The sequence below is a fragment of the Zalophus californianus genome, chromosome 12, assembly GCF_009762305.2.
Source record: "Zalophus californianus isolate mZalCal1 chromosome 12, mZalCal1.pri.v2, whole genome shotgun sequence".
NCBI lineage: Eukaryota > Metazoa > Chordata > Mammalia > Carnivora > Otariidae > Zalophus > Zalophus californianus.
Genome location: NC_045606.1, coordinates 70,415,087 through 70,438,743, shown reverse-complemented (window position 1 = coordinate 70,438,743; position 23,657 = coordinate 70,415,087). Strand labels below are relative to the sequence as shown.

General features: G+C 36.1%; 1 long non-coding RNA gene across 1 annotated transcript in view; it reads right to left on the bottom strand.

Annotated features, from left to right (window-relative positions):
* Positions 1–567: 567 nt before the first annotated feature.
* Positions 568–23,657, bottom strand: part of LOC113911728 — a 92,316-nt gene continuing 69,226 nt past the window's right edge. Inside the window, exon 3 of the long non-coding RNA XR_003516574.2 lies at positions 568–697. This is a non-coding gene — a long non-coding RNA (uncharacterized LOC113911728). The remainder of the gene's footprint in view (positions 698–23,657) is intronic.

The window sequence follows — 23,657 nt, the reverse complement described above, 5'->3', positions numbered from 1 at the left end:
TCTAGAGATAGGGCAAGGAAAAGAATAGGTTCATGTAAGATAGAAGCAAATAGTCACATGAAGGGGATGACAGCAATAGCTGTGAAGCTGAGGTAGCATTCATTCTGACACTCAAACTCATTGGAAAGTTGCCAGTGAAAACTAGGAAATTCATCTGAATCACTTTAAACCTCTCAGAGGAAATGTGCTATAAAAATTCAAGACAGTGTTGCCATTATTAAAGCTATTATTGCTAACATTTCTCATTATGAATACAAAGTCAGGAAGGGGGGAAAAGTCTGGTAAAGAAACCAGACAGATAATAGGGAGGAAGGCTGATAATTACTCACCTAGGTAATGAATTTGGTAATGTCTAACCTATATAGTACAATGGATCTGCTACAATCTTTACTAGACTGTGAGAAGTAACAATCTTTAATATAAATGTAGGTATTTAAAAGAAATTACTATCTCCAATGCCTAGATACTAAGCCTAACTCTCATAACATGTGTACTACACTACTGTATAAATCAGCTTGTAACAGGATACCATAGACTATGTGATTTAAACAACAGAAATTTATTTCTCACAGTTCTGGAGACTGGTAAGTCCAAGATCGAGATGCCAGCAGGGCCTGTGTAATTCTGAGACATCTTCTCCTGGCTTATGGGTCCCACCATCTTCCTGTGTGCTCACATGATCTCTCCTTTGTGAGCACTCAAGAAAACACAGTGTTACATTACTTTAGGTGTACAACATAGCAATTCAACAACTCTATTACACTATGCTCACAACCACAGCTATCATCTGTCACCATACAACTATTACAATCCCATTGACTGTATTGCCTATGTTGTACCTTTCATCCTGTGACTTATTCATTCCATAACTGGAAGTCTGTACCTTGTACTCCCCTTCACCTCTTTTTGTCCATCCCCTACACCCTTCTCTCTGGCAACTACCAATTTGTTCACTGTATTTATGGGTCTGTTTCTGCTTTTTTTTTTCTTTGTTCATTTGTTTTATTTTTTAGAATCCACATGTAAGTGAAATCATATGGTATTTGTCTTTCTCTGTCTGACTTATTTTACTTAGCATAATACTCTCTAATTCCATCCACATTGTTGCAAATGGCAATATCTTATCATTTTTATGGTTGAGTAATATTCCTGTGTGTGTGTGTTTATACACACACATGTATACACTACATCTTCTATATCCATTCATCTATCAATGGACACTTAGTTTGCTTGGCTATTGTAATATAATGCTGCAATAAACATAGGGGTGCATGTATCTTTTCAAATTACTGTTTTATTTTCTTTGGGTAAATACCCAGTAGTGGAATAACTGAAATATATGGTATTTCTATTTTTAATTTTTTGAGGAACTTCCATACTCTTTTCACAGTGGTTACACCAATTTACATTCCCACCAACAATGCATAAGGGTTCCCTTTCCTCCACATCCTCTCCAACATTTGTTATTTCTTATCTTTTGGATATTAGCCATTCTAACTAGTATGAGGTAATACCCCACTGTGGTTTTGATTTACATTTCCCTGATCATTAGTGATATTGAGCATCTTTTCATGTGTCTGTTGGTTATCCATATGTCTTCTCTGGAAAAATTACTATTCAGATCCTCTGTGCACTTTTTTTAAAGATTTTATTTATTTATTTATCAGAGAGAAAGACAGCAAGCAGCAGGCAGAGGGAGAAGCAGGCTCAAGGAGCCCAGTGTGGGACTTGATCCCAGGACCCTGGGATGATGACCTGAGCCGAAGGCAGATGCTTAACTGACTAAACCACCCAGGCGTCCCCTCTGTGCATTTTTAAATTAGATTATTTGGGGTTTTTTGGTGTTGAGTTTTATAAGTTCTTTATATATTTTGGCTATCAACCCCTTAATATATCATTTGCAAATATTTTCTCCCATTCAATAGGTTGCCTTTTTCTTTTGTTGTAGTTTCCTTCACTGCGCAAAACTTTTTTTTTTTATTTTGCTGTAGTCCCAATACTTTATTATTGCTTTTGTTTCCCTTGCCTGAGGAAACATATCTAGAAAAATGTTGCAAAGGCCAATGTCAAAGATATTACTGCCAAAAAAATAGATATTACTGCCTATGTTTTCTCCTAAAAATTTTATGGCTTCAGGTCTCATATTTAAGACTTTGATCCATTTGGGGTTTATTTTTGTGCATGGTATAAGAAAGTGATTCAGTTTCATTCTTTTATGGGTAGCTATCCAGACTATCTTTTCCCCATTGTATACTCTTGCCTTCTTTGTCATAGATTAACTGACCATATAATTGTGGGTTTACTTCTGGGTTCTCTATTCTGTTCCATAGATCTATGTGTCTATTTTGTGCCAGTACCATACTGTTTTGATTACTATAGCTTTGTAATATATCTTGAAATCTAGGATTGTAATACCTCCAGTTTTGTTCCTCCTCTTTCTCAAGATTGCTTTGCTATTGAGGGTCTTTTGTGGTTTCACACAAAGTTTAGGATTATTTGTTGTAGTACTGTGAAAAATGCAATTGGTATTTTGACAGGGATTGCACTGAATCTATAGATTGCTTAGGAAAGTATAGACATTTTAACAATATTAATTCTTCCAATTCGTGAGCATGGAATATCGTTCCATTTACTTGTGTCTTCATCAATTTATTTCATCAGTGTTTGAGTTTTCAGGGCAAAGTCTTTTACCTCTTTGGTTAAGTTTATTCCTTGATATTTTATTCTTTCAGCACAACTGTAAATAGAATTATTTTCTTAATTTCTTCTACTACTTCATTATTAGCATATGGAAACAGCTCTGTATATTAATTTTGTATCCTGCAATTTTACTGAATTCATTTATTATTTCTAATAGTTTCTGGTATCTCTTCTTATAAGGGCACTTAACCCATCATAAAGGCCCTACATTCATAATCCTGATCTAATTATCTCCCAAAGGCCCCATCTCTACCATCACAGTGGGGCTTAGGGCTTCAACATATGAATTTGAGAGGGATACAAACATTCAATCCATAGTAAGTATTATATATACAGCTTCCAGATTAAAAAACATCACTAATCATCAGGAAAATACAAAACAAAAACCACAATGAGTTATCACTTCAGACCTGTCAGAAGGGTTAAAATCAAAAACATAAGAAACAAGTGTTTGCAAGGATGTGGAGAAAAAGGAACCTTCATGCACTATTGGTGGGAATGTAAATTGGAATAGTCACTGTGGAAACAGTGCATAGTTTCCTCAAAAAACTAAAAATAAAATTACCGTATGATCCAGTAATTCCACTAATGGATATGTACTCAAAACAAAAAATGACACTAATTTGAAAAGACATATTCACTTTTATGTTTATTGCAGCATTATCTACAATAGCAAAGATATGAAAGCAACCCAACAATAGATGAATGCATAAAGATGCAGTAAATATATACAATGGAATATTACTCAACCATAAAAAAGGAATGAGAACTTGCCATTTGCAACAATGTGCATGGATCTAGAGGGTATAATGATAAGTGAAGTGAGTCAGACAAAGACAAATACCATATGATTTTACTCATGTGGAATTTTAAAAAACAAAACAAATGAACAAAGAAAAAAAGAGAGAAGAAAGACTCTTAAATACAGAGAACAAATTGGTGGTTTCCAGGGGGAAGGTAGGTGGGGAGGTGGGTGAAATATGTGAAGGGGATTAAGGAGGGCACATGTTGTGATGAGCACTAGGTGTTATGTGCAGCTAATGAATCGTTGAACACTACATCAAAAACTAATGATGTAGTATATGTTGGCTAACTGAACATAACAAAAAAAAAGAGTATACTTATTGTGATGAGTACCAAATAATGTACAGAACTGTTGAACCATTATACTGTACACCTAAAATTAATATAACACTATATGTTAATTATACTTCAATAAAAATTTAAAATAAAAATAAAATAAAGAAAAAGGTAACACTTTGAAAAGGGTACTTTACTCTGAGAATATATGCAAATACAGTATTTAAAAATAAAGAGACAATCCTACATATCTGTCTACTATACCTCACTAGAGTCACAGGATTTAATAAGATACTCTTTTTTACTATTAAACAAAACCTGTACATATATAAAAGTAAAGAACTCAAATGTTTTATTAAAATATTTCATTTTGAACATGCATTTGAGGATACTTTAACAGCAAATAAAATATTTAGAAGAAAATAAGATATTTAGAGGGAAATAAAATATTTTATAAGTACAAATATATACATGATGTCAATATGAAGACAGGAAAGACTAATGGGGAAAAATCGTCACACTGGAGTAATTAAGTTACTGGGTTTATTCAGGTAGAAATCCTGGTTCAACAGCTGACCAAACAGAGTTTACTTATCTGTTCATCAGGCCCAGCTTTTTCCAAACAATCAGATGGCAAACAAAAGAAGTCTAAAGAGAGGAAAAAATATCACTGGTAGCTGAGGACTCTGGTTTTGTTTGTTTGTTTTTTCTTTTTTATTTAAAAAAGAAATTTAGTGTTCAATGACTCATTAGTTGTATATAACACCTAGTGCTCACCACATCACATGCCCTCCTTAATGCCCATCACCCAGTTACCCCATCCCCCTACCCACCTCCCTTTCCACAACCCTCACTCAATTGGTTTCTCAGAGTCAAGAGTCTCTGGAAGGGACTCTGTTTTTAGTAAACAATTTGGGGAGTTTAAATCAACAACTTGCCTATTCACCTTTCTTCCCCTAGCAAAACATCTTCTGGCTACAAAACAAATAAAAGCTACATTATCACTCACCCACAATAAATTTCTCTTTCTAGATCATTTTATATTTAAGAAGAATGTGCTTCCTCATCAAGGCACACCTTGAAGAGCCTTGTCATAAATAGTAAGAGAGGCAATGAATCAAGTGAAAAGAGAACAGGCATTTCAATCATAGGGAGCTAGATACAAATTCTATTTCAACCATTTACTACATTGGAGTCCTTGAGTAAATATATAATCTTTCTTATTATGATAGAATACTCACACTGATTATTACTTCATTGTATTTTCTAACACCACAGAAATACAAAGGATCATGAGAGACAGCTATAAACAATTACATGCGAACAAACTGGCTAACCTAGAAGAAATTAATAAATTCTGAGAAACATACAACCTATCAAGACTGAACCAAGAAGAAACAGAAAATCTGAACAGGTCAATAATAAATAAGGATTTTTAATAAGTAATCAAAAACATCTCAATAAACTAAAGTCCAGGAGCAGACAGCTTCACTGGTCATTTTACCAAACATTTAACAAAGAGTAATACCAATCTTTCCCACACTCCTCCAAAAAACTGAAAAGGAGAGAACACTTCCAAAATCATTTGACACACCAATAGGATCCTGATACCAAAGCCAAGAGGAACACTACAAAAAAAAGAAAATTATAAGCCAATATTCCTCATGAACACAGATGCAAAAATTCTCCACAAAATACCAGCAAACCAAATTCAACAGCACATTAAAAGGATCATATACCATGATGAAGTGGAATTTATCCCTGGGAAGCAAGGACAGTTCAACATATGCAAATCAACCAATGTGATACACCACATTAACAAAGTAAAAGATAATAATCTATGATCATCTCAAGAAATGCAGAAAAAGCATTTGACAAAATTGAACATCTTTTCATGCTAAAGAATTCTCAACAATTTAAATATACAAGGACTGTATCTCAACCAAATAAAGGCCATATATATATATATATATATATATATATATATATATATATATATATATGACAAGCCTACAGCTAACATAATATTCAATGCTGGAAAGATGAAAGCTTTTCCACCAAGATCAGGAATGAAACAACTCTTGCTACTTCTATTCAGCCTAGTACTGGAAGTCCTACCCAGGGCAATTAGGGAAGAAATAGAAATAAAGGGCATTCAAATCAGAAAGGATGAAGGAAAATTGTCTCTGTTTGCAGATGACATGAATATATATATATATATATATAATATATATACACACATATATATAAATTTATTTAAATACACACACACACACACACACCCCCCTCCATAAAGACTCCACCAAAAACTGTTAAAACTAGTAAATTCAGTAAACTTCCACAATCAACATAAAGAATCAGTTGAATTTTTATATACTAACAATAAACTATCCAAAAAAGAAATTAAGAAAACAATCCCATTTATAATAGCACCAAAAACAATAAAATACTCAGGAATCAATTTAACCAAGGAGGTGAAAGATCTTTATACTGGAGACTATAAAACACTGATTTAAAAAGTTAAAGAAGACACAAATAAATTGAAAGATATCCTGTATTCACACAACAGAACAATATTGTTAAAATGTCCAAAGTGATATACAGATTTAATGAAATCCCTATCAAGATTCCACTGGCATTTTTCACAAAAATAGAAAAAAAATCCTAAACAAATAATCCATTTGGAACCACAAAACACTTCAAATAGCCAAAGCAATCTTGAGAAAAAAGAAAAAAGGTGGGGGCATCACACGCCCTGATTTCAAACTATACTACAAAACTATGGTAATCAAAATAGTATGATACCAGCATACTTTAACAGATATAAAGACCAATAGAATAAAATTGAGAGCTCAGATATTATACAGTCAATCTTCGACAGAGGTGCCAAAAATACATAATGGGAAAAGGATAATCTCTTCAATAAATGATGTTAGGAAAATTGGATATCCACATGCAAAAAGAATATTATTTGAATCCTCATCTTACACCATACATAAAATTAACTCAAAATGTATTAATTTAATGTAAGACCTGAAACTATAAAACATAGGGAAAAAGCTCTTTGACATTGGTCTCTGCAGTGATTTATTGGCTATGACACAAAAAAACACAGGCAAAAAAGCATAAACACATGGGACTACATCAAACTTAAAAGCTTCTGCACAGCAAAGGAAACAATTAAAATGAAAAGGGAACCTACAGAGTGGGAATAAATATTGGCAAATCATATGTCTAATAAGGGGTTAATATCCAAAATAAAGAACTTGCAGAACTCCATAGTAAACAAATAACCTGATTTTTTAATGTACAAAAAACATAATAAACATTTTCCCAAAGAAGACATACAAATGGTCAACAGGCATTTGAAAAGGTGCTCAACATCATTAATCATCAAAAAAATTCAAATTAAGGGGCACCTGGGTTGCTCAGTCGGTTAAGCGTCTGCCTTCAGCTCAGGTCATGATCCCAGGATCCTGGGATCAAGCCCCACATCGGCCTCCCTGCTCAGCGGGAAGCTTGCTTCTCCCTCTCCCACTTCCCCTGCTTGTGTTCCCTCTCTCGCTGTGTCTCTCTCTGTCAAATAAATAAATAAAATCTCTAAAAAAAATTTCAAATCAAAACCACAATGAGAAATCACCTCATACCTGTTAGGATGGCTATTTATCAAAAAGACAAGTGTTGGTGAGACTGTGGAGAAAAAGGAACTCTTGCGTACCATTGGCGGGAATATAAACTGGTACAGCCATTATGGAAAACAACATGGTGGGTCCTCAAAGAATTAAAAACAGAACTATCAGAAGATCTAGCAATCCCACTTCCAGATATATATTCAAAGGATATAAAATCACTATCACAAAAAGATATCTACACTCCCACAGTCACTGCATTATTCACAGTAACCAAGATGTGCAAAAAACATAAATGTCCATTGATAGATAAGTGGGTAAATAAAATGCCAGTACCATATATATACATATGTAATATACAGCAGTATAAAATATATGTATATACATATATTTACAATGGAATATCATTCAGCCATAGAAAAGAAAAGATCTTGACATTTGTGCCAACATAGATGGAACTTCAGGGCATTATGCTAAGTAAAATAAAATAAGTCAGATAGAGAAAGACAAATATTGTATGATCTCACTTATATGTGAAATCTTTAAAAAAAAATCATAGATATAGAGACTAGTTTGGTGGTTGCCAGAGCCAGGGGTGGGTGGGAGGTGGGTGAAATAAGTAAAGAGGGTCAAAAGGTACAAACTTCCAGGTATATAATAAATAATTCATGAGATGTTATGTGGAGCATGGTTAATTGTATATCTGGAAGTTACTAAGAGAGTAAATCTTAGAAGTTCTCATCACAAGAAAAAAATTATAACTATGTGTGGTGATGGTTGCTAACTAGACTTATTATAATGATTATTTTCCAATACATACAAATAATTTAATCATTATGTTCTACATTTGAAACTAATACTTTTTTGTTGTTGTTTTGGTTTTTAAAGATTTTATTGGGGGGGCGGAGCAAGATGGCGGAGGAGTAGGAGACCTGGATTTCGTCTGGTCTCAGGAATTCAGCTGAACACCTACGAACTCAACAGGAGATCGAAGATAAGAAGAGTAACCACACTCTGAACAGAAAAGCGACCACTTTCTGGAAGGTAGGACGTGCGGAGAAGTGAATACGAGGCGATATTCAGGAGGATAGACGGCGGGGGAGGGGGCCTCCGTCCGCCGCTTCTGGCAAGTGATAGAGCCACGGAGCACAAAATCGGGAAATTTTAGAAGCCGGCTCCGCTGAGGGACGTCGCTCCAGTGGCTAAGCGGGAGGTGGAACCCTCGTGGGACAGTGTGGTCTCAGGACCCTCAGGGTCACAGAAAGACCGGGGGTGCCTGAGTGCGGCAGAGCTCCCAGGTATCAGAGCAGGGAAGCTGGCTGCAGAGACAGAGCCAAGGCGCGGGCTCTGAGCTCGGGGTTGCCATAAACTGTGATCCACGGCCCAGTCGGGCCACTGCTCCTCCAGCAGGGACCCAACAAGCGGCAGATCTGGGGAGACTCCCCTCCCTCCCCCGGGAGGAGCAGCGCGGGAGCGCACCACAGGGATCTGCTGGGTTTGGAGACTCCACACGGGGTCGGTTGCCAGAGATAGAAACGCTCGGTCACAGGCCGGGTGAGCACGGAGTGCGGCCGGAGACCGGGGACACGGGAGTGACTGCTTTTCTCTGGGGGCGCACTGAGGAGGGGGGCCCCGAGTTCTCAGCTCCTCCAGGCAGAGATTGGGAGGCCACCATTTTCACCCTGGTCCTCCAGGGCTTGCAGGGAACAAAATCTCCTGAGAGCAAACCGCAGCAGCTTCCTTAGCCCGGACTCACAAGGGTGGGGCAATTCTGCCTCCGGCAAAGACATTTGGGAACCACGGCAACAGGCCCCTCCCCCAGAAGACCAGCAGGAACAGCCAGTAAGCCAAGACCAAGTTTACCGATCAAGGAGAACGGTGAACTCCAGCGCTAGGGGAATACTGCACATAGAATTCATGGCTTTTTTACCATAATTCATTAGTTTTTCAAACTTAATTTTTTTAACTGTTTTTTTTTTAATTTTTCTTTTTCCCTTTTTCAAACAACATCTTATCAATCCCTTTTTTAAAAAAAACATTTTTTATTTTTCATTTTTAGAGACATTGTTATCCCTTCATAGTGTTGCCCTTATTTTTGGCATATATATATAAGTTGTTCTCTCTTTAAAATTTTGAGATACAATTTCTTCTAACAGATCAAAATATACCCTAAATCACTAGTTTATGGCTTTGTTCTATTCGCCTGCCTGATCACATTCTCTCCCTTTTTTTTCTTTTTTTTTCTTTTTCTTTTTAAATCCTCTTTCTTTTTAAAAACAACTTCTTATCAATTCCTTTTATAAAATCTTTTATAATTTTCATCTTTACAGTCATCTTCCATCCCTTCATTGTATCAACCCTTATTTTGTACATATATAAGTCTTTTTTCCTTTAAAATTTTAGCAGGCACTTTCTTCTAACAGACCAAAATATGCCCAAAAGCTAGTGTGTGGCACTGATCTATGCACTAGCCTGATCATATCTGATCATATTCTCTTTTTTTTTTGTTTTGTTCTCTTTTTGTTTGTTTTTATCTTTTTCTTTTTCCTTTTTTTTTTTCTCTTCTTTCTTTCCCTTTCTTGTCCCCTGGCTTCAGGTCTTTTTGATTTGTATAGAGTATATTTGCTGGAGACATTGTTAACCTGTTAGCATTCTGTTCTCTCATTCATCTGTTCTCCTCTGGACAAAATGACAAGACGAAAAAAAACACCTCAGCAAAAAGAACAACAGGTAGTACCATCTGCCAGGGACCTACTCAATACTGACATTAGTATGATGTCGGACCTAGAGTTCAGAATCATGACTTTAAAGATACTAGCTGGGCTTGAAAAAAGTGTAGAAGTTATTAGAGAAATCCTTTCTGGAGAAATAAAAGAACTCAAATCTAACCAAGTCGAAATCAAAAAGGCTATTAATGAGGTGCAATCAAAAGTGGGGGCACTAACTGCTAGGATAAATGAGGCAGAAGAAAGAATCAGCGATATAGAAGACCAAATGATGGAAAATAAAGAGGCTGAGAAAAAGAGAGATAAACAACTACAGGATCACGAGGGCAGAATTCAAGAGATAAGCGATACAATTAGACGAAACAACATTAGAATAATTGGGATCCCAGAAGAAAAGAAAGAGAGAGGGAGGCAGAAGGTATATTAGAGCAAATAATAGCAGAGAACTTCCCAAATGTGGGAAGGAAAGAGGCATCAAAATCCAGGAGGCACAGAGAACCCCTCTCAAAATCAATAAAAATAGGTCAACACCCCGACATCTAATAGTAAAACTTAGGAGTCTCAGAGACAAAGAGAAAATCCTGAAAGCAGCTCGGGAGAAGAGATATGTAACCTCCAATGGTAGAAACATTAGATTGGCAACAGATCTATCCACAGAGACCTGGCAGGCCAGAAAGGACTGGCATGATATCTTCAGAGCACTAAACGAGAAAAATATGCAGCCAAGAATACTATATCCAGCTAGGCTCTCATTGAAAATTGAAGGAGAGATAAAAAGCTTCCAGGACAAACAAAAACTAAAGGACTTTGCAAACACGAAACCAGCCCTCCAAGAAATATTGAAAGGGGTCCTCTAAGCAAAGAGAGAGACTAAAAGCAGCACAGATCAGAAAGGAACAGAGACAATATACAGTAACAGTCACCTTACAGGCAACACAATGGCACTAAATTCATACCTTTCAATAGTTACCCTGAATGTAAATGGGCTAAATGCCCCAATCAAAAGACACAGGCTATCAGATTGGATTAAAAAACAAGACCCATCAATATGCTGTCTGCAAGAGATTCATTTTAGACCCAAAGACACCCCCAGATTGAAAGTGAGGGAGTGGAAAACCATTTACCATGCTAATGGACACCAAAAGAAAGCTGGGGTGGCAATCCTTATATCAGACAAATTAGATTTTAAGCCAAAGACTGTAATAAGAGATGAGGAAGGACACTATATCCTACTTAAAGGGTCTATCCAACAAGAAGATCTAACAATTGTAAATATCTATGCCCCTAACGTGGGAGAAGCCAATTATATAAGGCAATTAATAACAAAAGCAAAGAAACACATGGACAACAATACAATAATAGTGGGGGACTTTAACACCCCCCTCACTGAAATGGACAGATCATCTAAGCAAAACATCAACAAGGAAATAAAGACTTTAAATGACACACTGGACCAAACGGACTTCACAGACATATTCAGAACATTCCATCCCAAAGCAACGGAATACACATTCTTCTCTAGTGCCCATGGAACATTCTCCAGAATCGATCACATCCTAGGTCACAAATCAGGTCTCAACCAGTACCAAAAGATTGGGATTATTCCCTGCATATTTTCGACCACAATGCTTTGAAACTAGAACTCAATCACAACAGGAAAGTCGGAAAGAACTCAAATACATGGAGGCTAAAGAGCATCCTACTAAAGAATGAATGGGTCAACCAGGAAATTAAAGAAGAATTAAAAAAATTCATGGAAACCAATGAAAATGAAAACACAACTGTTCAAAATCTTTGGAATACAGCAAAGGCAGTCCTGAGAGGAAAGTATATAGCAATACAAGCCTTTCTCAAGAAACAAGAAAGGTCTCAAATACACAACCTAACCCTACCCCTAAAGGAGCTAGAGAAAAAACAGCAAATGAAGCCTAAACCCAGCAGGAGAAGAGAAATAATAAAGATCAGAGCAGAAATCAATGAAATAGAAACCAAAAGAACAGTAGAACAGATCAACGAAACTAGGAGCTGGTTCTTTGAAAGAATTCACAAGATTGATAAACCCCTGGCCAGACTTATCAAAAAGAAAAGAGAAATGACCCAAATCAACAAAATCATGAATGAAAGAGGAGAGATCACAACCAACACCAAAGAACTACAAACAATTATAAGAACATATTATGAGCAACTCTATGCCAGCAAATTAGATAACCTGGAAGAAATGGGTGCATTCCTAGAGATGTATCAACTACCAAAATTGAACCAGGAAGAAATAGAAAACCTGAACAGACCTATAACTACTAAGGAAATTGAACCAGTCATCAAAAATCTCCCAACAAACAAAAGCCCAGGGCCAGATGGCTTCCCAGGGGAATTCTATCAGACATTTAAAGAAGAATTAATACCTTTTCTCCTGAAACTGTTCCAAAAAATAGAAATAGAAGGAAAACTTCCAAACTCATTTTATGAGGCCACCATTACCTTGATGCCAAAACCAGACAAAGACCCCATCAAAAAGGAGAACTACAGACCAATATCCTTGATGAACATGGATGCAAAAATGCTCACCAAAATACTAGCAAATAGGATCCAACAGTACATTAAAAGGATTATTCACCACGACCAAGTGGGATTTATCCCTGGGCTGCAAGGCTGGTTCAACATCCGCAAATCAATCAACGTGATACATACATTAACAAAAGAAAGAACAAGAATCATATGATCCTCTCAATAGATGCAGAAAAAGCATTTGACAAAGTACAGCATCCTTTCTTGATCAAAACTCTTCAGAGTGTAGGGATAGAGGGTACATACCTCAATATCATAAAAGCCATCTATGGAAAACCTACAGCAACTATCATTCTCAATGGGGAAAAGCTGAGAGCTTTTCCCCTAAGGTCAGGAATGCGGCAGGGATGTCCACTCTCACCACTGCTATTCAACATAGTATTAGAAGTCCTAGCCACAGCAATCAGACAACAAAAAGAAATCAAAGGCATCCAAATCGGCAAAGAGGAAGTCAAACTCTCACTCTTTGCAGATGATATGATACTGTATGTGGAACACCCAAGAGACTCCACCCCAAAACTGCTAGAACTCATACAGGAATTCAGTAAAGTGGCAGGATATAAAATCAATGCACAGAAATCAGTGGCATTCCTATACACCAACAACAAGACAGAAGAGAGAGAAATCAAGGAGTCGAACCCATTTACAATTGCACCCAAAACCATAAGATACCTAGGAATAAATTTAACCAAAGAGGCAAAGGATCTGTACTCAGAAAACTATAAAATACTCATGAAAGAAATTGAAGAAGACAAAAAAAATGGAAAAACGTTCCATGCTCATGGATTGGAAGAAAAAACATTGTGAAGATGTCAGTGCTATCTAGAGCAATCTACACATTCAATGCAATCCCCATCAAAATACCATCCACCTTTTTCAAAGAAATGGAACAAATAATCCTAACATTTGTATGGAACCAGAAGAGACCCCGAATAGCCAGAGGAATATTGAAAAAGAAAAGCAAAGCTGGCGGCATCACCATTCCGGACTTCCAGCTCTATTACAAAGCTGTAATCATCAAGACAGTATGGTACTGGCACAAAAACAGACACATAGATCAATGGAACAGAATAGAGAGTCCAGAAATGGACCCTCAACTCTATGGTCAACTCATCTTTGACAAAGCAGGAAAGAATGTCCAATGGAAAAAAGACAGTCTCTTCAACAAATGGTGTTGGGAAAATTGGACAGCCACATGCAGAAGAATGAAACTGGACCATTTCCTTACACCACACACAAAAATAGACTCCAAATGGTTGAAAGACCTAAACGTGAGACAGGAGTCCATCAAAATCCTAAAGGAGAACACAGGCAGCAACCTCTTCGACCTCAGGCACAGCAACTTCTTCCTAGAAACATCGCCAAAAGCAAGGGAAGCCAGGGCAAAAATGAACTACTGGGATTTCATCAAGATAAAAAGCTTTTGCACAGCAAAAGAAACAGTCCACAAAACCAAAAGACAACCAACAGAATGGGAGAAAATATTTGCAAATGACATATCAGATAAAGGGCTAGTATCCATAATCTATTAAGAACTTATCAAACTCAACACCCAAAGAACAAATGATCCAATCAAGAAATGGGCAGAAGACATGAACAGACATTTTTCCAAAGAAGACATCCAAATGGCCAACAGACGCATGAAAAAGTGCTCAACATCGCTCGGCATCAGGGAAATCCAAATCAAAACCTCCATGAGATACCACCTCACACCAGTCAGAATGGCCAAAATTAACAAGTCAGGAAACGACAGATTTTGGTGGGGATGTGGAGAAAGGGGAACCCTCCTACACTATTGGTGGGAATGCAAGCTGGTGCAGCCACTCTGGAAAACAGTAGGGAGGTTCCTCAAACAGTTGAAAATAGAGCTACCATAGGATCCAGCAATTGCACTACTGGGTATTTACTCCAAAGATACAAATGTAGGGATCCGAAGGGGTATGTGTACCCCAATGTTTATAGCAGCAATGTCCACAATAGCCAAACTGTGGAAAGAGCCAAGATGTCCATCGACAGAGGAATGGATAAAGAAGGTGTGGTATATATACACAACGGAATATTATGCAGCCATCAAAAGGAATGAGATCTTGCTATTTGCAACGACGTGGATGGAACTGGAGGGTGTTATGCTGAGTGAAATAAGTCATTCAGAGAAAGACATGTATCATACGACCTCACTGATATGAGGAATTCTTAATCTCAGGAAACAAACTGAGGGTTGCTGGAGTGGTGTGGGGTGGGAGGGATGGGGTGGCTGGGTGATAGACATTGGGGAGGGTATGTGCTATGGTGAGCACTGTGAATTGTACAAGACTGATGAATCACGGATCTGTACTTCTGAAACAAATAATGCAATATATGTTAAGAAAAAAAAGAAGAAGATAGCAGGAGGGGAAGAATGAAGGGGATTAAGTCAGAGGGGGAGACGAACCATTAGAGACAATGGACTCTGAAAAACAAACTGAGGGTTCTAGAGGGGAGGGGGTGGGGGGATGGGTTAGCCTCGTGATGGGTATTAAAAAGGGCACATTCTGCGTGGAGCACTGGGTGTTATGCACAAACAATGAATCTTGGAACACTACATCAAAAACTAATGATGTAATGTATGGTGATTAACATAACAATAAAAATTATTAAAAAAATAAAATAAAGATTTTATTTATTTATATGTCAGAGACAGAGAAAGAGCGTACAAGCAGGAGAAGCAAGGGGAGCAGCAGAGGGAGAAGCAGGCTCCCCGCTGAGCAGGGAGCCCAATGTGGGACTCGATCCCAGGACCCTGGGATCATGACCTGAGCCGAAGGCAGACGCTTAACGACTGAGCCACCCAGGCACCCTGAAACTAATACAATGTTATATGTCAATTATATCTCAAATAAAGAAGCAAAACCTACCATTTGTGACTGACTACATGGATGAAACTAGAAAATGTTATGCTAAGCGAAATAAGACAGAGAAAAACAAATACTACATGATCTCATCTCATTTACATGTGGAATCTTAAAAAAAAAAAAAATTCAACTCATAGTAACAGAGAGTAGAATAGAGGTTACCAGAGGCTTGGGGTGGAGGTGGGGGAAAGGGGAGATAATGGACACGGGATACAAATTTCCAGTTACAAGATAAATAAGATCTGGAAACCTAATGTATAGTGATCATAGTTAATAATAATGTATTATATACTTGAAAGTCGGTCCAAGTGTTCTCACCAAACACATACACAAAATGTAACTGTATGAGGTGAAAGATGTTTATTAGAGTGACTGTGGGATCATTTCACAATGTATATCAAAACATCATGCTATACAACATACATATTACAATTTGTATTCATAAGTCATACCTCAATAAAGTTGGAAAAATAAACAAATAAATAAAATTAAAACTTATTCCATTATATTACTGGGTTTTTTTAAGTATGTAAGTTCTAAATACTAAACGTGTCAAACCATGCACTCTTTCTCCTCTGAGTGGTTGCACACACTGTGCCCCTGCTAACAGTCTCCTCTCCTTTCCCATCTCCCCCACCACTCTCCATTGTTAACATCTCATTTTAGACATTGTGTCCTCTGGGGCACCTGTGTGACCTCCATGTCCAGGCTCAGTCACCCTTCTATCAGATTGTACTTCCTTGTACTTCTCCTTCTTAACCAACTGCAACTACTGATTTATGCAATTATTTATTTCTACATATTTCCACTAGATTGTAAATGCTATGCCCTGTCATCCTACTAGGCACTTAATAAATATTTGTTGATGAATAAACAGATTATTTCACATTTCAGGATGTCTCTTTGAAACCACCAAAATACAGATTTTCTACTGATGCACTTAGTTTGTAACCTTCTCTCTCCTTTATTCATTTGTGTAATTGGCTATCTAATTTTTCATTATTTCATTGAATTGTCTAACTTTTTTCAATATGTTGTTTCAAAACATCCTATCCTTTTTAAATCTTGACATTGACTATTAGGGGGCCAGGAAAAATTATTATAGTCAATAACTTGATGATTTTCAAAGGGGTGGCTCACCTGGATTGTGAGTGGAAATTCAACTCCCTAAAATAGCCTAACTGACCCAGTCTTCATAAGACAGAAAATCAATTCCATGGAATTATTTTGGTAGTCAGTTCTATCAGATCAGTTGTTTGGACAAAGAATTGTTTGGCAATCAATCGTCTGACAGACTTAAAATTTTAATAAAGTAACTGGATGTTCTAGAAATAAGGGACATGAAAGTTAGTCCTCATGCAACAGACGCAGAAAGATTAAGCCAGACTAAATAAGACTAAGTAGACTAATGGCAAAGGTAGACTTCAGGACTTAACGATGTTTGATTCACTTTTCTTTCTGTATCAAAATTATATCAATAGTTACATTAGTTGTAATGATTCAGCCTTCCTATCAAATCCCTCATCCAACTGCTTCTTTCATGTTTCTATCTATTAAAATGGGTTTATATCAATACAAATTCCTCTGTGGCAGGAAACATACTCAATTTTGTCCCTCAGTCTCTAGCCATATAGGCACATAATAAACTCTTAGATAATGAAAGAATAAGAGAATTCCATCAATAAATCTCTTTTATCTATCCATTCCCCCACCCAACCAGGTATAGGCAAGCCTTCTTCTTATCACAGGAGACATACAAAAACAATTTACTCAGAAATCTATTCTTCTTAAAAGAAAACTGATCTTCCAGATAACCCTATTCACTCCATTTTTCAGCACCCATCCCTCACAACCCCATTGTGAACCACTGCCCTCAACACCACAACCACTTGCCAAATCAGGGAGCTATTTTCATTTTCATCAGAATCAAACAACCTGAGCACTTTTCAGGGTCATTATTCCCTCAATGAAATATATAATATATATATATTATATAAATAATAAATATATATAAATAATATATATATCTTCAATAAAATATATACCTCACATTTCCTTCAAAGACAGCACATGGAAATTCTGAAGAGCTGCCTGCATACCTGAAGTTGAAGATTTCCACACCTTCTGAATCTGAGTGCTCAAAATATCAAACTTCTCAGGGCAATCTCCCTGCTAAATCAGAGATTACCAGGAACAGGGCCCAATATGTTCTAATTTCAGAATATCAGCAGTGTTTTTTGTTTTTGTTTTCTCCTCTGAAAAATATTTATTACATCCTTAATGTATACTAAGCACTGCTGGCACACAGAATATATATAAATTTTAAATTTTAAAAACATATCTCCTGTCTTCAAAGTTATCTCAGTGTCCTTAGAAATACAGAAAGACATGTAAATAAACAAACGTACAAGGTGAAAAATTATCAGTTGCCCCAGACAATACCAAAAAAGGATATATAGAGACAGCAACACTTTGATCAAGTTCTAAATAATAATAGCAATAATAACACCACAAAGATAGGTAAAATATACTGTGCTTATCTCACTTAATCCCCTTAATACCATGTGTGGTAGGTACTATTATTATCCTAATAATAATAACTTTGAAAATTGAAAATTTAGTAACAGCATGGTCAATTAACATTAACCCATTGCTAGTAAAACAATAGAGCTGAGATTTGAACCCAGGGTTTTCTGACTCTAGAGTTGACATTCTTAACTATTGTCCCATCAATTATATTTCAAATGACACACATGCTCTAGGAGAGGGAAACTTAGGGAAAGAAATCTAGAGAGAAACATTTGGGAAACTGCAAGAGTCTAGAATAGCTATAATAATTCCTAGAGCAAAAGTAGGGGAGCAATGAGAAATGAGACCACAGAAGTGGTCAGAAACTCCAGTATGACTGGCCTTTATTGCATGCAATAACTTTTTCCTTTAGGCTCTAGCTGGTAACAATTCACCAAAGGGGCCAATTGATTAAAGGAGATGAGAAAGAGTAAGAAACTAAAAATAATGCCAGATTTATGGTTTGGGGTCTGGGTGGATGGTAGTATCCTTAACAGAACATGCAATATACAAAAGGAAGCAGTTTTTGTAGTGAAGAGAAGAAAGCTGATGTGCCCAGTTTGACCATACTGAATTTAGGTCCGTGAGACATCCAGGGGCAGGGCCTAGGAGGCAGAAAATATGCAGGTTAGGATTTAGGAGACATGCTGAGTTCAGGTATGGGGATAACTCTCTAGGTTCTATATGTGACTCACCTACTTACAGATTAAATATATGCAAGTAGTTTAAAACCAAGCTTCCAAGAAGAATGTCCAGTGTGAGAAGGGCAAGAACAGGGATCTGAAATATACCACTATTTAGAAGAAAGTAGAATAGTAGTTTAAAATCCCCTTTTATGAGCTTCACAGTCTTTTTGTATCTTCTCCTCATAATATTATCATTGGCACAAATCTACGATTGTTGACATCTTATTTGAATAATGTCTTATCCTCAATGAGACAAGCCACTGGGAGCAGAGCTTTTGCTAACTATTGTATTTCAAGTACTAATCATGATGTCAGCAATTGGTACGTGCTCAATACTGAATGAATAAACCAGTTAAAGAAATAGATGAAACTCATCAGAAATGTGGAAAGAGAGGCAGGAGAGAGTGTTGTCAAGGGATTCCAAGGTTTCATGAATAAAGCATACAATAAAAAAAGAAATTAATCTTTGAAAACTATTTGGCATCTTCACAATAACACAAGAAGGAGCACTGTCACAAGGGAGCAAAAAGTCCTAAAGGACACTAAACAAGATAAAATCGAAAAAGAACTGAATAAAATAAGGGAGAATTAAAAGAAAACTAAAAATACAACACAAGATCAATATTTCTTTTGAAAGCAATAAATGGAAGAAAAGACACTGCAAAAAACTGGAACTCAAGTATATAGGTAAACATGAGAAACTTCATCAAAAATATAAAGAAAAAAAAAGGCATCAATGCTATGCAAATACTAGGATTAAAAAAAAGCACATCCAATATAATAATTATAGCTATTTCTTAAAATAAGCAAAACAATCAAAACAGAATATCAAAAATACAATTGATGAAACTTTCCTGAATTGAAAAAACTGAATATGCAAATAGATGTGACTCCCCAGATCTAAATAAAATCAAAAGTATTCTACACAGATACTCCTGGCAAATTCCTGAATTACAAATATAAAAGAAATCCTCTGATAATCCAGACATTTCCTTCAAGTGGAACTGTAAAAAATTCTTAAAATAAAATGAACATAATGAAAAATACATAAATTAATAATGATAAACTGTATCTAATCTCTACAGTATCAACTAGACATGCAGTGAGGGGAGAGGAGGAGAAGAGGATTTCAGATGCAACTTCAAAAACTTTAATAAAATTCTTCATCTCACTCTCAGGGGACTTCACAGATTCCATTTCATTCTTGACTCTGATAACTTTAAAGTAACCTCCTCCCAATAAATTCCAAAACGCAGAAACTGCACAGTTTGACTATAATCCACTAAAGCTTGGAACCTGGTTTTTATTTTATTTTATTTTTTAATAAAGATTTTTATTTATTTATTTGACAGAGAGAGACACAGTGAGAGAGGGAACACAAGCAGGAGGAGTGGGAGAGGGAGAAGCAGGCTTCCCACTGAGCGGGGAGCCCGATGCGGGGCTCAATCCCAGGACCCTGGGACCATGACCTGAGCCGAAGGCAGACGCTTAATGACTGAGCCACCCAGGCGCCCCTTGGAACCTGTTTTTTAATGCTCAATAGAGAAAAATTAAAACTTGGTAATTGAAAATACTCTAACACTCTTCTGAATAACCATTAGTTCAAAGCAAAACTGTGATCAGAGACAATTTGAAAAATAGTAAGAATGAGGCCATCATATGAAAACCTATGATTGATGTCCAGATCCGATTTCAGACATAAATTTGAAGGTTTAAATGCCTTTTCAATGTTACTTATAATATTAAAAATTGGAAACAACATATTGATAAGGCAATAGTTATTATTCAAATATTAAGTCATATATTTTCATCTTTTTTAAAATGGCATTGAAAAAACTTCCAGTGTAACATTATGTGAAAAATGTAGTATCCCAAACTAAGTATATTACCATATGTGGTTAAATGAAAGGAGATATGCAATTATAACTTCCCTGAGAATTTGGAGAGAAATAGAAATTAAAGGAATAGAATAATAATGGCATAAACACAAGTGATAAAAGCAAAATTTGAAGAACAAATATACTTTCTATACATCAAACCATCTTTTAAAAATAGTTCAGATCTGACTGATGCAGTTTAAATGTCTGACCTTCAATACAATTCCATAAATAAGCATATCAAATTTTTAGTAGTCAATGTGTTGATATTATTTTCTTTCCAATATGCTAAAATTAATCTACTATGGTTGTGACTAATCTTAGGAAAAATCATACATCTAATCTCTATTTAGTTGTAACATGGACAAATGATTTGATCTCCATGTATATATTGCATATTCTAAAGATAAATATTAAGAACAATAACTGACAATGGATAGGCCATTTAGGTCAAATCTCATTGTAACTATCTCTAGAAAAACCTATGTATGAGACAAAAGTGAAAGTTAATAGTAATATACGAGTAAAAAGAGAAATTGAATTTCCTCATTAAATAGAATTCTGCAGTTCGTATCACTTGTGGTAATTATTTCACTTTAACCTAGTAGAAAACCTTTGGTAGCCCTACATATGAAAATTAGTGCTATTCAATAAAGAATCTAGAATTCATAATAACACTGGGTTTTAAAATATACACCAAGCACTGAATACTGAGGTCAATGTCAGCTTTTATCCATTCAAATCTGAAAGCTAAATCAGTTTTATTAGAGATCTATACCAATAGCATACTTTGCGCCTGATCAGGATTTTCAATGTTTATTTTTCTCTTTGGTGGGTAACAGCATCATTACTGACAAGTAAATTAAGGTATAGTAAGGCATACATAAAACAGAAGATGATTATAGAGTATTGTGAAAGTTCATAATTTGCAACCCTTTTCAGGAGTATATGTAGATTTTAGTGACCACAACAGATAAATGTTACTTCTGAACTATTTGCATGAAACTTCACAAAGACAGCCTGTGAAGAAAGGCTTCAGAGGCATGAATTTTTTTATTCACTGGCATTATCTCTTCTTTTCCAGCTATTAAAAGAAATGTCCTTAAAAGAACTCACAAGAAAAAGACCATAACACATCTATAGTAGGCAGATAAAATTCACTACTAATACGGATGTCTTCTCCCTTCTGAGTGTGATAGGCAGAATAACCGTCACACAAAAAGCATATCTAACTGTGAATATGTGAAGTTATACAGTAAAGGGGAATTAAGGCTGCAGATGGAATTAAGATTGCTAATCAACTAACCTCAAGATGGAGATATTATCCTGGGTTATCGGGGTGGACCCAATATAGTCACAAGGGTCCTTAAAGGTCAGAGTTAAAGAGGCATTTGAAGATGCTATGCTGTTGGCTTTAAAGATGGATTGGGAGCATAAGCCAAGGACTGTAAGAAGCCTCCAGAAACTGAAAAGACTATGAAATAGATTTACTGCTACAGCCTACAGAGGGAACTCAGTCCTGCTATCATCTTGATTTTAGCCCAGTGAAATGTAAGTCAAACTTCTGACCTCTAGGACTGTGAGATAATAAATTTGAGTTGTTTAAGCCATTAAGTTTATAGCAACTTGTTACAGCATAAATAGGAAGCAAAGTAGGGATCATACTGAAGGAGGGAACTAATAAAAATCCTAAAGAAAGTAACTCCAGAAGAAGTTTCCCTTCCAAATGGAAACCATGAGTAAAGAATGGATGTTTCTTAAGAGTATGGCTATTTAGAAAAATTAATAATTTCATAATTTTATGTGAGAAATCAAGTAATATAAAAACATTTTAAAAGAAAAAGTACACTTTAATTATCAGTCTATGCATTGTCAAAGGGCTTATCTAAGGTCCCAGGGGGTCCCAGTTACAGATAAATGAATTTCAAGTAAAATTTTAAGGTACTTTAAATTTAATTGTTACTCTGAATGTTTTAAAATTTTACCATTTTGTAGGTTTCTATATGAAAATGTTCTATTTTTACTTTACCTCTACATTTTTGTTTTCTCCAATGGCTTTTCTTATGCTCTTGCTCCCATATTTTCACTCCAAGACTCCATATCCACATCTTCTGAGGCTTTACACCAATAAACTTCTCTCTTACATTTCTGGACTTCCCTTTTCACTTCATACTTCCTGCTCATGTTTCCCTGATCCTGTATACCTCCCTTCTGGCATCAACCATGGTTCTTAGTTTCAATCAACCAATCAACAACAAAAATTTTGGCAGATTTAAAGAGAAACAACTTATTAAAAATGCATGATCAGAGAGAATGCCAAGTGTTGGTGAAGATGTTGAGCAACTGCAGCTCTCCTTACAGGGGAGATATTAATTGGTGGAAATATTAATGGAAAATCACTTTGGCAAATTGTTTAGAAATATGTCTGTGGGCTATGAAGGAGAAACAACACTTAAAATCATGAAGACACCTCTGTCATTGGCCCTTGGTACAGACAAGAGAACCTGCAATGCCACCACTAACAACTCAGCTTTCTAGAAACAAGGTCATTTCTATAACAAGAGTCATTGCTGCTTCTGTGGCCCAGATGTAGCTACTGCTTCTAACACCATCTCACCAATGGTCCCAAATACTGCCCCATAAAAGACTAGATTACCTAAGCACAGGAAGGAGTTTCAGAAGTCAAGTAACCAAAAGGCAACTAAATGTCCCATATATCTTCTATGACATCTTAAATATATACTGCAACAATCTCATCATAGCCATATTTCTACCTTAGAAATTTCTTCCTCATAATCTTATGTGTCTTCATAGAATCAATACCTATAACCTACATACCAATGGCTCCCAAATTTGTGCTTCTAACTTGGCTATTGTGTGCAGAAGCTTGGGACTTCAAGCAAGTTTCAATGTGGGTTCTTTTTCAGATCAAATA